At 45.3% G+C, this 13,239-nt stretch overlaps 1 long non-coding RNA gene across 2 annotated transcripts; it reads left to right on the top strand.

Moving 5' to 3' along the window:
* Positions 1-809: 809 nt before the first annotated feature.
* On the top strand, positions 810-8,257 carry LOC125485042. 2 transcript variants are annotated; one of them, XR_007263811.1, is made up of 2 exons: positions 810-997; positions 7,897-8,257. It is a non-coding gene; the product is annotated as an uncharacterized LOC125485042 (long non-coding RNA). The 2 variants fall into 2 exon arrangements; XR_007263812.1 differs by having other exon boundaries at positions 7,303-8,257.
* The last annotated feature ends 4,982 nt before the right edge of the window (positions 8,258-13,239 follow it).

The following is a 13,239-nucleotide window of genomic DNA, read 5'->3' as shown; positions in this document are numbered from 1 at the left end:
ATTTACTTCAGTCCAGCATAAGCATCGAGAGAAGGCAAACAGTTCTCTGGATTTTGAGTTGCTGCGTATAAACCTTCTGCTTCTAGCATTCTGTAAAAGCAGTTTACAGAATCTATCACTGTCAGTCCAGAACAATTCACAACGTCCCGTCCACCTGGCCCAGGATGACCATACATGCTCCCTGCTGCACACTGCTCCTGGAGGTCGGCGATCCCTCGGTTCCAAGGTGATGTCTACTCAGGGGCGTAACTGATCCCAACCCCAGCTCTTCGGACACATGAGGCTGGGTATCCTATGCGGCTGTGGGATGCGAACAGCAGGTGTTGCTTCCTTTCCTTTCCTTTTTGTGCCGCCGCTCTGCCCCATCAGTTTGGCTTTGGTTATGAAAGGTTAATGCAGCTTGATGGACAGATTCTGAAGAATGGGCAGCAAGACTTCCCCCGTCATTACCCTACAAAGATGGCGATTGCGCATGCGCTCTTCTATCCAGTGCCCCAACAAAGATGGCAACCGCTCCCCGGGAGTCTCACGCTTGGAGCTGAGAATCTATTCGGCGGAGACAGCAGGCCGCAAGTTATTTTTCACGGCTTCAGCCTATTCATGAAGCCCTCCGTCGACCTGCTGGATTCATCAGCCCCCTTCTTTCCGCGTTTTCTCGTAACATTTCCGGAGTCAGCAAATGCACCTCCTTCCACCCACAAAGGCCGGTCTCCACATGCGCACTCCACACATTTAGCACTGCGCCTGCGTACTATCCTTCTGGTTTGTGGACAGGGAACTTTCTATACCGCAGGGAATGCTGGGTAAGATGTCTCCCTTTTTTTGCGTGTGTGTGAAGTCAAGTTTCTGGAATCATTTGTTGGCTGCCCAGGGATACCCCAGACCTGCTGTTGAACATCTTGAAGCTTTTTTTTTCTGTTAAAAGAGAACGTCGACAGATCGCCTGACAGAACGGGAGGCCTTGTGTCTGATTCCTCAGGGATTTGGGGAGAAACAGGTATTTTGTTGGCAATCCATCAAGAGCTCATGAACAAAACAAAAGTTGCTGAAAAAGCTGAGCAGGTCTGGCAGCGTCTGTGAACAAAACAATCAGAGTTAATGAAAACGGAAAGAACTGCGGATGCTGTAAATCAGGAACAAAAACAAATTTGCTGGAAAAGCTCAGCAGGTCTGGCAGCATCTGTGAAGGAAAAAACAGAGTTAATGTTTCGGGTCCGGTGACTCTTCCTCAGGACACTCAAGAAGAGGGAGAACAGGTCGGAGGCATATGAAAGGTGCTTCTTGCTTCTTTGCTCCACATCTGATGCAGTGAAGTTGCAAAGAAGTGGAGGAGCAGATTGGGAGGCAGATACTGGAAGGGTGCAGAAGTCACAGGGTTGTAGTCATGGGTGACTTCAACTTTCCAAACATTGATTGGAAACCTTTTAGTTGAAATAGTTTAGATGGAGCGGATTTTGTCCCATACGTCCTGACACAGTATGTAGATAGACCAACATGAGGAGGGGCCACTTTGGATTTGGAGCTTCGCAATGAACTGGGCCAAGTGTTAGACCTGTTGGCAAGGAGAGCATTTTGGCGGTAGCAATCATAACTCTGTTACTTTTATAATAGTCATGGAAAAAGATAGGTACATACAGCAGGGTAAGGTTTATAACTGGGGGAAGGGTAATTATAATTCAGTTAGGCAAGAACTGGGTAACATAAAATGGGGACAGATACTGTCAGGGAAGAGCACTATAGAAATGTGGAGATTGTTTAATGAATGCATACTGTGTGTGATCGATATGTTTGTCCCTAGCAGGCAGGGAAGATGCGGTCGAGTGAGGGAGCCTTGGTTCTCGAGAGACGTCGAACGACTAGTTAAGAGGAAGAAGGATGTTTTCTAAGGTTTAGGAAACAAGGATCAGAAAAGGCTCTAGAGGGATACAAGTTAACCAGGAAAGAGCTGAAGGAAGGAATTAGGAGAGCTATAAGGGGGCATGAGAAAGCCTTGGCAGATAGGATCAAGGAAAACTCCAAAGCTTTTTACACTTACGTGAGGAATAAGAGAATGACCAGAGAAAGTGTAGGGCTGATCAAGGATTGTAAAGGGAATTTGTGCACGGAGCGTAAAGAGATAGGAGAGGTCCTTAATGAATAGTTTTCTTCGGTATTCACAACTAAAAGGGACCGAGTTGTAGGGGAGGACAGCGTGAAACAGGCTGGTAGGCTGGAGGAGGTGGATGTTAGTAAGGAAGATGTACTAGGAGTTTTGAGGAACTTGAAAATAGATAAATCCCCCGGGCCTGATGGTTTTTATCCAAGGATTTGATGGGAAGCAAGGTAAGAGATCGCAGGGCCTTTGGCAATGATCTTTTCGTCCTCACTGTCCACGGGTTTAGTGCCGGAAGATTGGGGAGTGGCAGGAGTAGGGATAACCCTGGAAATTACAGGCCAGTTAATCTTACGTCAGTGGTGGGCAAATTATTGGAAAGGGCTCTGAGAGATAGGATTTATGATCACTTGGAAAGGCACAGTTTGATTCGTGATCGACAGCATGGATTATTGAATTCTTTGAAGAGGTGACCAAACACGTGTATGAAGGTAGAGCAGTGGATGTGATATACATGGATTTAAGTAAGGCGTTTGATTAGGTTCCCTATGGTAGGCTCATGCAGAAAGTAAGGAGGCATGGGATAGGGGGAAATGTGGCAGATTGGATTCAGAATTGGCTGACCCTTAGAAGACAAAGGGTGGTAGTGGACAGAAAATATTCAACATGGTGCTCAGTTACGAGTGGTGTACCACAAGGATCTGTTCTAGGTCATCTTCTGTTTGTGATTTTTGTAAATGATTTGCATGTAGGAGTGGAAGGGCGGATTAGTAAGTTCGCGGACGATATGAAGGTGGGTCGAGATGTGGATAGTGCGGAGGGCTGTTCTCGGTTACAAAGGGACATTGATAGGCTGCAGAGCTGGGCTGAGAAGTGGCAGATGGAGTTTAACCCTGAAAAGTGTGAGGTGATTCTTTTGGAAGGACAAACTTGAAAGCAGAATACAGGGTTAACGGAAAGATTCTTGGCAATGTGGAGGAGCAGAGGGATCTTGGGGTTCATGTCTACAGTTCCCTGAAATCTGCCATCCAGGTGGATAGAGTTGTGAAGAAGGTGTATGGTGTGTAGGCTTTCATTAATAGAGGGATTGAGTTCAGGAGCTGTGAAGTTATGCTCCAGCTGTACAAAACCCTGGTTCGGCCACATCTGGAGTATTGTGTCCAGTTCTGGTCGCCTCTGGTTTATATGCAGAAGATACGGGGGGTGGGGAGGGGTGCGGGGTAAGGAGTAAACGATAGGTGGGGATAGACCCTTGAGAAGGAGAAGAGGAGTTGGACAAACAAGGGAGTTGACAACGATCTGGCTGGGAGGGTGAATACCTGCTAATGGAGACAGTTTGTGGCTAACAATAGATAGTGTGATAACAGGCTATGTGATAACAAGGCCTGGCATGTGGGGTAGCGGGCTAGGACATGGGAGAGTTCAGGCCCTAAAACTGTTGAACTCGATATTGTATCTGAAGAGCTGCAGCGTCCCCAAGTGTAAAATGTGGTGTTGTTCCTCCAGCTTGTGCTGAGCTTCACTGAAACACTATAGCAAGCCTGAGACAGTGATGTTGGCCAGGGAACAGGGTGGTGTGTTAAAGTGGCAGGCAACTGGAAGCTCAGGTCTTTTTTGCAGGAAGAGCGTTGATGTTCTGCGAAGCAGTCACCCAGTCTACATTTCATTCTTCAATGCAGAGAAGACCACATTATGAGCAGTAGAATGCAATAGACTACATTATGGGAAGAGTAGGTAAAGTGCTGCTTCACCTCGAAGGTATGTTTGTGCCCTTGGATACTGGGGAGGGAGGAGGTAAATGGGCAGATGTTACACCTTCAGCAGTTACAGGGAAAGGTGCCGTAGTGCTGTTGGGAGTAAAAGAAGAGTCGACCAGCGTGTGCCAGAGGGACCTGTGGAAGGTGGACAAGGGAGATGAGGAGAATATGTGTCTGATAGTGGCATCTCGCTGGAGGTGGTGGAAATGGGGGCTGATGATCTTCTGGATGTGGATGCTGGTGGGATGGTAGGTTAGGACAAGGGGAATCCTATCGCTGTTGCGGGAGGGAAGAGAGGGGTGAGGGCAGAAGTGTGGGAGATGGATTGGGCCTGGTTCAGGACCCTGTCGAAAACAGTGCTCAGGAATCCTTAGTTGAGAAAGAAGGTGAACATTTCGGAGATAGTAGGACCTGCAGATGCTGGAGAATCTGAGATAACAAAGTGTAGAGCTGGATGGACACAGCAGGCCAAGCAGCATCAGAGGAGCAGGAAGGCTAGACCCTTCTTCAGAAATGGCGGGGATACTAACCACTATACTACCGAGGATCAAGGGTCTAGGCCCGAAACGTCAGCCTTCCTGCTCCTCTGATGCTGCTTGGCCTGCTGTGTTCATCCAGCTCGACACCTTGTTATCTCTGGACATTTTGGAGGTTCCCTTATTGAAGTTGGCCTCATTGGAAAATATACGATGGAGACAGAGGAACTGAGAGAATGGAACAGGGGTCTTTACAGGAAGCAGGTTGCAAGGAAGTATCGTCCAGGTAACTGTGAGAGTTGATGGGTTTATAGTAGATATTAGTGGCCAGTCTATCGCCAGAAATGGAGACAGAGATGTTGAGGCAGGGAAGGGAGGAGTCAGAGATTGACTAGGTGAAAGTGAGGGCAGGGTGAAAATTGGAAGTGAAATTGATTAACTTTTCCAATTCCAGACGAGAGAGGGAAGCAGCACTGATGACATCATCGATGTATCAGAGAAAGAGTTATGGCTGGGGGCCAGATTAAGACTGGAACAAGGAATGTTCCATGTATCCCACAAAGAGACAGGCATAACTGGGGCCCAAGCGGGTACCCATGGTCACCCCTCTGACCTGATGAAATTGAGAGGAGTTAAAAAAGAAGTTGTTTAGGGTGAGGATGAGCTCGGCCAAGCGGAGGAGGGTGATGGTGCATGGGGCAGTTCGGGCCTTTGCTCCAAGAAGAAGCGGAAAGCCCTGAGACCATCCTGCTGGGGGATGGATGTGTAAAAGGATTGCATGTCCATCGTAAAGAGGAGGTGGCTGGAGTCTGCAAAGTGGAAATTCTGAAACTGGCTAAAACCATCAGAGGAATCACAGATGTACGTGGGCAGTGACTGGACCAGGGGAGAAAAGATTGAGTCAAGGTAGGAAGAGGTGAGTTCTGTGAGGCAGGAGCAGGATGAAACAATGGGTCTTCCTGAGCAGTCCTTTGTGTGGACTTTCAGAATGAGGTAGTAGTGAGCTGTGCGGGGCTGGGGGATTATCAGTTTGGAGGCATTGGGGGAGGGGGGGGTGGGGTGGGGGGATCGATCACCAGATGAACTGAGGTCAGTTACCACAGTGGATACAATGGCTTGATGTGCCATGGTGGGGTTATGGTCCAGGGGAAGATAGGAGGAGGTGTCTGAGACTTGGCACTCCACTTCTGGAATGTAGAGGTCAGTACGCCAAACTACAACACTTATTGGCAGGCATAATAACGAAATCAGGGTCAGATCTAAGCATACAAGTGCAGTAAGTTCGAAGGGAGATAGGCAGGATTGGGTGAGGGGAGCAGAGAAATTGCGGCGACCAATGTCACACCAACAATTCTCACTGTCCAGATTGAGTGCAGGTAAAAGGCCAGAGGTAGGGGTCCAGGTGGAATGAGAGTGTTGGAGCAGTTAGTAGCTAACAATAAGTAGTGTATAATGGCAGGCTATGTGATAACGAGGTCTGGTGTGTGGGATAGGGGGCTAGGACATTGGAGAGTTCAGGCCCTAAAATTGTTGAACTCGATATTGAGTCCAGAGAGCTGCAGTGTCCCCAAGCGGAAAATGAGGTGTTGTTTTTCCAGCTTACGCTGAGTTTCACTGGAACACCACAGCAAGCCTGAGACAGAGACGTTGGCCGGAGAACAAGGTGATGTGTTAAAGTGGCGGGCAACTGGAAGCTCACAGTATTTTTTTGTAGGCAGAACATAGATGTTCTGCAAGGCAGTCACTCAGTCTACGCTTCGTTTCACCAATGTAGAGGAGACCACATTGTGAGCAGCGAATGCAGTCATTATCAACTCTCTTATCTGTCCAATTGTTCTTTTCTCACTTTGGGCTCTATCCTCACCTATCATTTACTCCTTACCCCCACCCTATCTTCTGTGCATAAACTAACAGTTTCCTATCTATGACAACAAGTTGCAGAGCTGGATTAACACAGCAGGCCAAGCAGCATCACAGGAGCAGAAAGGCTGACGTTTCCGGCCTAGACTTGGCCTGCTTGGTTCATCCAGCTCTGCACCTTGTTGTCCCCACCCCCTTGACCTGTCTGTCCTCCCTGGACTGACCTATCCCCTCCCTAACTCCCCACCTACACTCACCTTCACTGGCTCCATCCCTGCCACTTTGACCTGTCTGTTTCCTCTCCACCTATCTTCTCCTCTATCCATCTTCTATCCGCCTCCCCCTCTCTCCCTATTTATTTCAGAACCCCCTTCCCCTCCCCCATTTCTGAAGAAGGGTCTAGGCCCGAAACGTCAGCCTTTCTGCTCCTGTGATGCTGCTTGGCCTGCTGTGTTCATCCAGCTCTGCACCTTGTTGTCTCGGATTCTCCAGCATCTACAGTTCCTACTATCTCTCATTTTCCTATCTATCATCAGTTCTGAGGAAGGGTCGCCAGACCCATAACATTAACTCTAATTTTTGTTCACAGAAGCTGCCAGACCCGCTGAGCTTTTCCAGCAACTTCTGTTTTTCTACCATATGGCAGGTATTGTGGCTAAGTGGTCTGAAGCAGTGGATTTAGGTTCCAGCCTCTCTGGACAAGGTCAGAAGTCACACAACATCAGGTTATTGTCCAACAGGTTTATTTGAAATCACAAACTTTCTGAGCACTGCTGAAGTCTTCACCTGACGAAAGAGCAGCATTGCGAAAGCTTGTGTTTTCAAATAAACCTGTTGGACTATAACCTGGTGTCATGTGACTTCTGGCATTGTCCACCCCAGTCCAACACCAGCACCTCTACATCATAGCATCTTTGGAGTCATAGGTATGAATCCCATAGCTGTCAAAGAACATGATAACTACTTTGGGCTGAGCAGGTGATCGTTATGACTCAGGCAGTTGAATTTTGCTGTTTTTGATTTTGATTTTGATTCGTGGGATGAGGAGAGATATTCACATAAATTGTTCAGGACAGATAAGGAAAGGTTTGAGCAGTGAACGATGTTGATTTTACAGAGGACCACATGGCTGTGACAGACTGAACGATCCCATTCTTGGCTCTGAATTTATCTGGCTAACAGTTGGATTCTGCAGAACCTGTGCTTTTGGCCCAGCAATGGGCTGATAAATCTGCTGGAGTCTGCCAACCTGTTTGTATTCAACCACTTCAAGATTTCCAGTCCTATTTCCATGCAAACCATTGAACAAATGGAGCCATGAGACTGACTGAGTGGCTCTTCCCACAGGATGGCACAGACAGTTTGGAAATCCATGTGTGTCTCCCCGTTCAGGTTGGAATCCCGTTAACTGTACTTCTCATCATTCCTGGTTTGAACCATGTACCAGAGAATTAATTCCTCTTGACATGAGCACAGAAGGTTTTAAACCAAAACTGTGCAGAAGCACTGACCAAATATGATCGGCTATCCATGAAGGTAGATTGAGGTCAAGTACTGACTCACTGTGTTATCTTCTGGGCATGTAGTTAGGTTTTACACAATTTTTTTAAAAAGTTTCACAAAATTATTCGAGGTGAAGTTCACTAACACACAGTCCATCAACAGTATCAAAAGTTTTTAATATTTCACTTGGTATCAATCTCCATAACAGAGGAAGAGGAGATTCTACCAGGCAGATGAGGAAATTGAGGCTCAGTTTTGATCTGGTGAAACTTCAGTCAGGAAAGAAGAGACTATGAATTGGATCCAAATGCCAGGATGTACAAAGGTCCCACGAAACTATTTGAAGAAAGAACAGAGGGTTTCGACCCACTGTCCTAGTCAACATCTCAAACACAGACTTTCTGCTCATTCTGTCCTTGCTATTTGTGGGAGTTTGCTGACTGGATATTGGCTGCTGTATTTCCCACATTACAACAACATCACACTTCAAAAAGGTCCTAACTGGTTCAAAAGTGCTTTGAGAAGTCCGCTGGTTGTGAAAGCTGCTAAATAAATGCACAATATACAAATTCTATAAATATGTCTTTCTTTAACAATCTTAAATATCCCTTCTCTCCAAACTAGTCTTGACGTTGTGCCAAACTGCTCCCCCTCCATCTTCTCACAGGCAATTGTAGATGGTAATAAATTTTTTCACTCATGGGACGTGGCTATCACTGGCTGGCCAGCATTTATTGCCCATCCCTAGTTGCCCTTGAGAAGGCAGTAGTGAGCTGCCTTCTTGAACCACTGCCGTCCATCTGCTGAGAGTTGACCCATAATGGGGAGGGAATTCCAGGATTTTGACCCAGCGACACTGGATGGTGAGTGGCTTGGAGGTAGTGCGTGATCATGTGTATCTGCTGCCCCTGTCCTTCTAGATAAGAAGTGGTTGTTGGTTTGCAAGGTGCTGTGTAAGGCTCTATGGTGAATTTCTGCAGAGCATCTTCATAGAATCCTTACAGTGTGGAAGCAGGCCATCAGCCCATCAAGCTGACACTGACCCTCCGAAGAGCATCCCATCCCTCTATTCCTGTAATGCTTCATTTCCCATGGCTAATGCACCTAGTCTGGACATCCCTGGACATCACGGGCAATTTAGCCTTGCCAATCCACCTAGCCAACACATCTTTGGACTGTGTGAGGAAACCTGTGCACCCAGAGGAAACCCACACAGATAGTCACCCAAGGCTGAATTGAACGTGGGTCCTGAGTGCTGGGAGGCAGCAGTGCTAACCACTGAACCACCGTGCTCCCCTTTCTTGTGGATAATTGTACATTGCTACTGCTGATCATCAGTGGTGGAGGGAGTGGATGCTTGTGGATTTACTGCCAATAAGACTCTTTGACTTGGATGGTGTCAAGCTGGAATGTTAACTCCTTCAGTGTTGATGGAGCTGCATCAATTCAGGCAAGTGGGGAATATCCCATCACACTCCTGACGTACCATCTTAAGTCTAAGTAGAAACTTGGTGTCTGATTATCCGCTCTAAGTACCAAAATCTAATTCAAGATCTGCATTGTCTATGTTACAGATGTAGGACTCGAGCCTACAATTATACGATGACACAGAGCCAGATAGCAGAACCAAATCAGTCTTTCCATCTCTGTGGTCACAACTCAGTAAAATGAAAACCTTCAAAGATCCTCAAAATTGACCCCAACAAGTTTTTAAACAAGACGTTTTGAATAACTGTTCCTACACTCGGTGAATATCAATCCTAGACACCGAATCTGTAGCTTAAACAAAAGACTTAGCAATTTATTAACAATACAGAAAATTTAGAGCAAATTGAAACAACAAATTCACTACTTGCTGTCTATGAGTTAAACCCAACAACCTTTGTTGTCAGCTGCAATCATGCAAATGACTGACAAACATAAAATAACAAAACTGTCCAGATTACGATGCGTTGTTTTACATTGTTTCTTGGTTGATGTTCTGAAGGTAACAAACAGAGCCACTGTTTCATTCACTCTGAAGAATTCAGTGATAGTTAAAACCTTCTACTCTCTGAACTTCCAATGACTATTAATGGAAGGTTAGGCAAGGAGTTCTTAAACCTTTATGCAGTTATATCAACATCCAGACTCCTCACAAAAGCTATAGTCCCACAAACCAGTTCAAACCTTGGCCCCTTCCTGGGTTTGACCATTGTCTTTCTTACAGACTTGCTGGCACTAATTCCCTAGCAATGACTTTGCTCATGACCAAGCATCTGCTGTCTGATTAGTCATACTGCCAGTTTGGAGTCGATGCATCTATGGAATTCTTTTGATCGAGAACAAACTTGAAAGTTAAATTAACTTTCAAGTTTGTTCTCAGAGACAAAAAGCAGTTTGTTTATTTGTGAGGATGGGCCTGAAAGTTAATTGTGGGTTGTTAGAACTCTCACTGATTTTTCATTATTTTCATTTTATTCTTTTAGCAATTTTGGCTTGAAGCTTTGAACTGAGAATGGTGAGCTGAAGATGACATTTGGACTGTGAGCAGCAGCTTATGTTTTACAGGATATTAGAAATGTATTTGCAGGTTGGAAACTCAAAATAAATATGACATCAAACTTCTGAAGGAGATAGTTGAGGAGATTGTAGAGACATTGGTAGTGATCTTTTGTGAATCACTGGAGTCAGGGAGGGTCCCAGAGGACTAGAAACTGGCGAATGTAATAATGCCCCCCACCCCATTTAAGAAGGGAGACAGGTAGAAGATGGAAAACTATTTTTGGGTTCACATGACCTCGGTCATTGGTAGGATTTTAGATTCCATTATTAAGGATGAGATTGCAGCGTACTTGGAAGTGCATGGTAAAATAGGGCTGAGTCAGCATGGCTTCATCAAGATGGGGGGGTCACGTATGAAAAATTATTAGAATATTTTTGCAGCGGTTAAGAGCAAGTTGAACAAAGGAGAGTCAGTGGATGTGATCTATATGGAATTCCAGAAGGCCTTTGACAAACTGCCACACAAGAGGCTGCTAAATAAGATAAGAGTGCATGGTGTTAAGGGCAAGGTACTGGCCTGCATAGAGGATTGGCTGATTGACAGAAGGTAGAGAGTAAAGGTAAAAAGGGATCTTTTTCAGGATAGCAGACGGTGACTATTGGATTTTTGCAGGGGTCAGTGTTGGGACCACAACTATTCATGTTATGCATTAATGAGCTGGAAAAACAAACTAGGGGAATTGTTGCTAAATTTGCAGATGACACAAAAATAGGTGGAGTTACAGTAGTGTTGAGGAGTTGGGAGGTTGCAGAAGGTTGGACATGCTTGGCAAGTGGGCAAAAAGTGAGAAATGGAATTCAACTTGGGAAAGTGTGAGGTGAGGCACTGACAGGAAGAATAGGTGCGTAGTCTATTTTCTAAATGGAGAAAGGCTTCAGAAATCAGAAACAAAAGGGACTTGGGAGTGCTAATTCAGGATTCTCTAAGGTTAATATGCAGGTTTATTTGGGGTTAGGAAGGCAAATGCAATGTTGGCATTCATTTCAAGAGGACTAGAAAGCAAGCAGAAAGTACTGCCGAGGCTGTATAACACTCTGGTCAAACCGCATTTGGAATATTGTGAGCAGTTTGGGGCCCCATATCTAACCAGTCAGCTCCTTTTTTAATAGACTTATGGTCTTATGGGATGGAAAGTCAAGGAGAGAGAGAGTGTAAGAGAGAAAGAGAGAAGGTTAGACAGAGAAAGTAAATGCACTTTGTGTCCAGACGAGCAGCCCTGACAAACACAAGCACAAATTCACACTTACACACGCACCACGTACACATCACTCTGATGTACACTGTCTCACACACACAGGAAAACACACATCAGTGATGCACTGTCTCTCACAAACAAACACATTCGCACAGACACACACATACATGACTCAGTGATGCACACTGTCACAGACAAACAAGAACACCAATAAGTGCTGTACATTGTCATACATGCAAACACACACAGATGGATAGAAAGCATTCGGTGATGTACACTGCTGTTCTTTTTCAAACACTGAGTATGCTGACACACAGCACAATGTGGTGTACAATGTTTACAAAAATAAACAGAAACACACACAATCTTTCAGCGATGAACACTGTCCCACACACAGGCACACATCATTCACTGATGTACACTGTTTCATAAACACATACACACAAACACACATCACTCAGTGTTGTGCATGGTCACATATAGACAAACACACTCATACAATACACAGACAGACGTACATGTCTGAGTAGTGTACACTCACATACAGGCAAACACATCTGTAATGTACTGTCATACAAACATGCAGATATGGACAGAAATGAGTGATGTACATTGTTGCTCTCTCACTCAGTGTACGCTGTCACACAGCATAAAGTGATGTATAATGCATATACGCAGTGACAAATATTTCACACATACAGAGACGCACATTCATGATATTCATTGTCTCTCACACACAAGGAGGATCATACACATAAACACTTAGGTAAAAAGACACACGGAGTCCTCCCCCAACACCCCAGGATCATTGTTTGAGTGAGAATGTATGTGTGACAGGGAAAGTGATATTGTGTGTGGGAGAGAGTGAAATTGTGTGTTGGATTTCCAGAGAAATTGCATGCGAGAAAGATACCACATGTGAGAAAGTGAAATTGTATGTGTGTGTGAGATTTAGAAAGTATGCATGTGTCAGAGTATGTGAGTGTGTGAGAGAGTGAGAGTGTGTTGTTAATGTGTATTTTTTATGGGAATGACAGTTTGAGAGATTGCCTACGGATGAGTACGAGTTTGTTTTAAATTTGTGAGATAACATGAGTTTGTACGAAATTATATATGCTCGTGATAGTGTCATCATGGACTGTGAGTGTGAATGTGAGAATGTGTGGGTGAGAGATTGTGACAGTCTGTGTGTTTTTAATTGTGTGTGTGTGTGAGAGAGAGACAGATTGGATGTAAGTTTGTGAATGAGTTGACTTGAGCAATAATGTGCTTGTGTGAGAGAGACAGGGTCTGCAAGGTAGTGTGATTGCATGTGACAGAGAGACTGTGAGGTTTTAGGTGTATGTTTTGCGAACATGTAAGTAAGTGACTGAGAGTCTGTGAGCGCATGAATAAGTGTGTAAATGTGATAGTGTGTGAGAAATTGGGGGTGGGGGTCAAAATAGGGTGTAGCAGCAGATAGGAGTTAGTCATTCTCTGCAGTGAACTGGACATGTACAGTGAAGGAACCTGAAACAACTGACTGATGAAGGGATGGAACAATTGAATGGAGGTGGAGGGATGAGGCTAGGAAGGGATTTGCAGACACAAGGATGTAGAATTAATAAATGCAATTGTTGCTCAACCAGCAGACAACGTACATCAGTGAGCCCAGGTAGTGATGGGGAAATGAGACCTGGTGTGAGGAATGATAAAGGACAGAAAATGGATAGTGGGAATAAGTCACTTTCAGGTTTGGAGTTTTGATTTCGACACGTTCCTTTCTCTCTGGAGGAGCTGGCACCAGGATCAGGGGAAGATTTACAATCGAG

The sequence above is a fragment of the Rhincodon typus genome, chromosome 15 (assembly GCF_021869965.1).
Source record: "Rhincodon typus isolate 14 chromosome 15, sRhiTyp1.1, whole genome shotgun sequence".
In the NCBI taxonomy this organism is placed as follows: domain Eukaryota; kingdom Metazoa; phylum Chordata; class Chondrichthyes; order Orectolobiformes; family Rhincodontidae; genus Rhincodon; species Rhincodon typus.
Note: the sequence above shows the minus strand (reverse complement) of the source record. Positions and strands in the feature narration are given on the sequence as shown.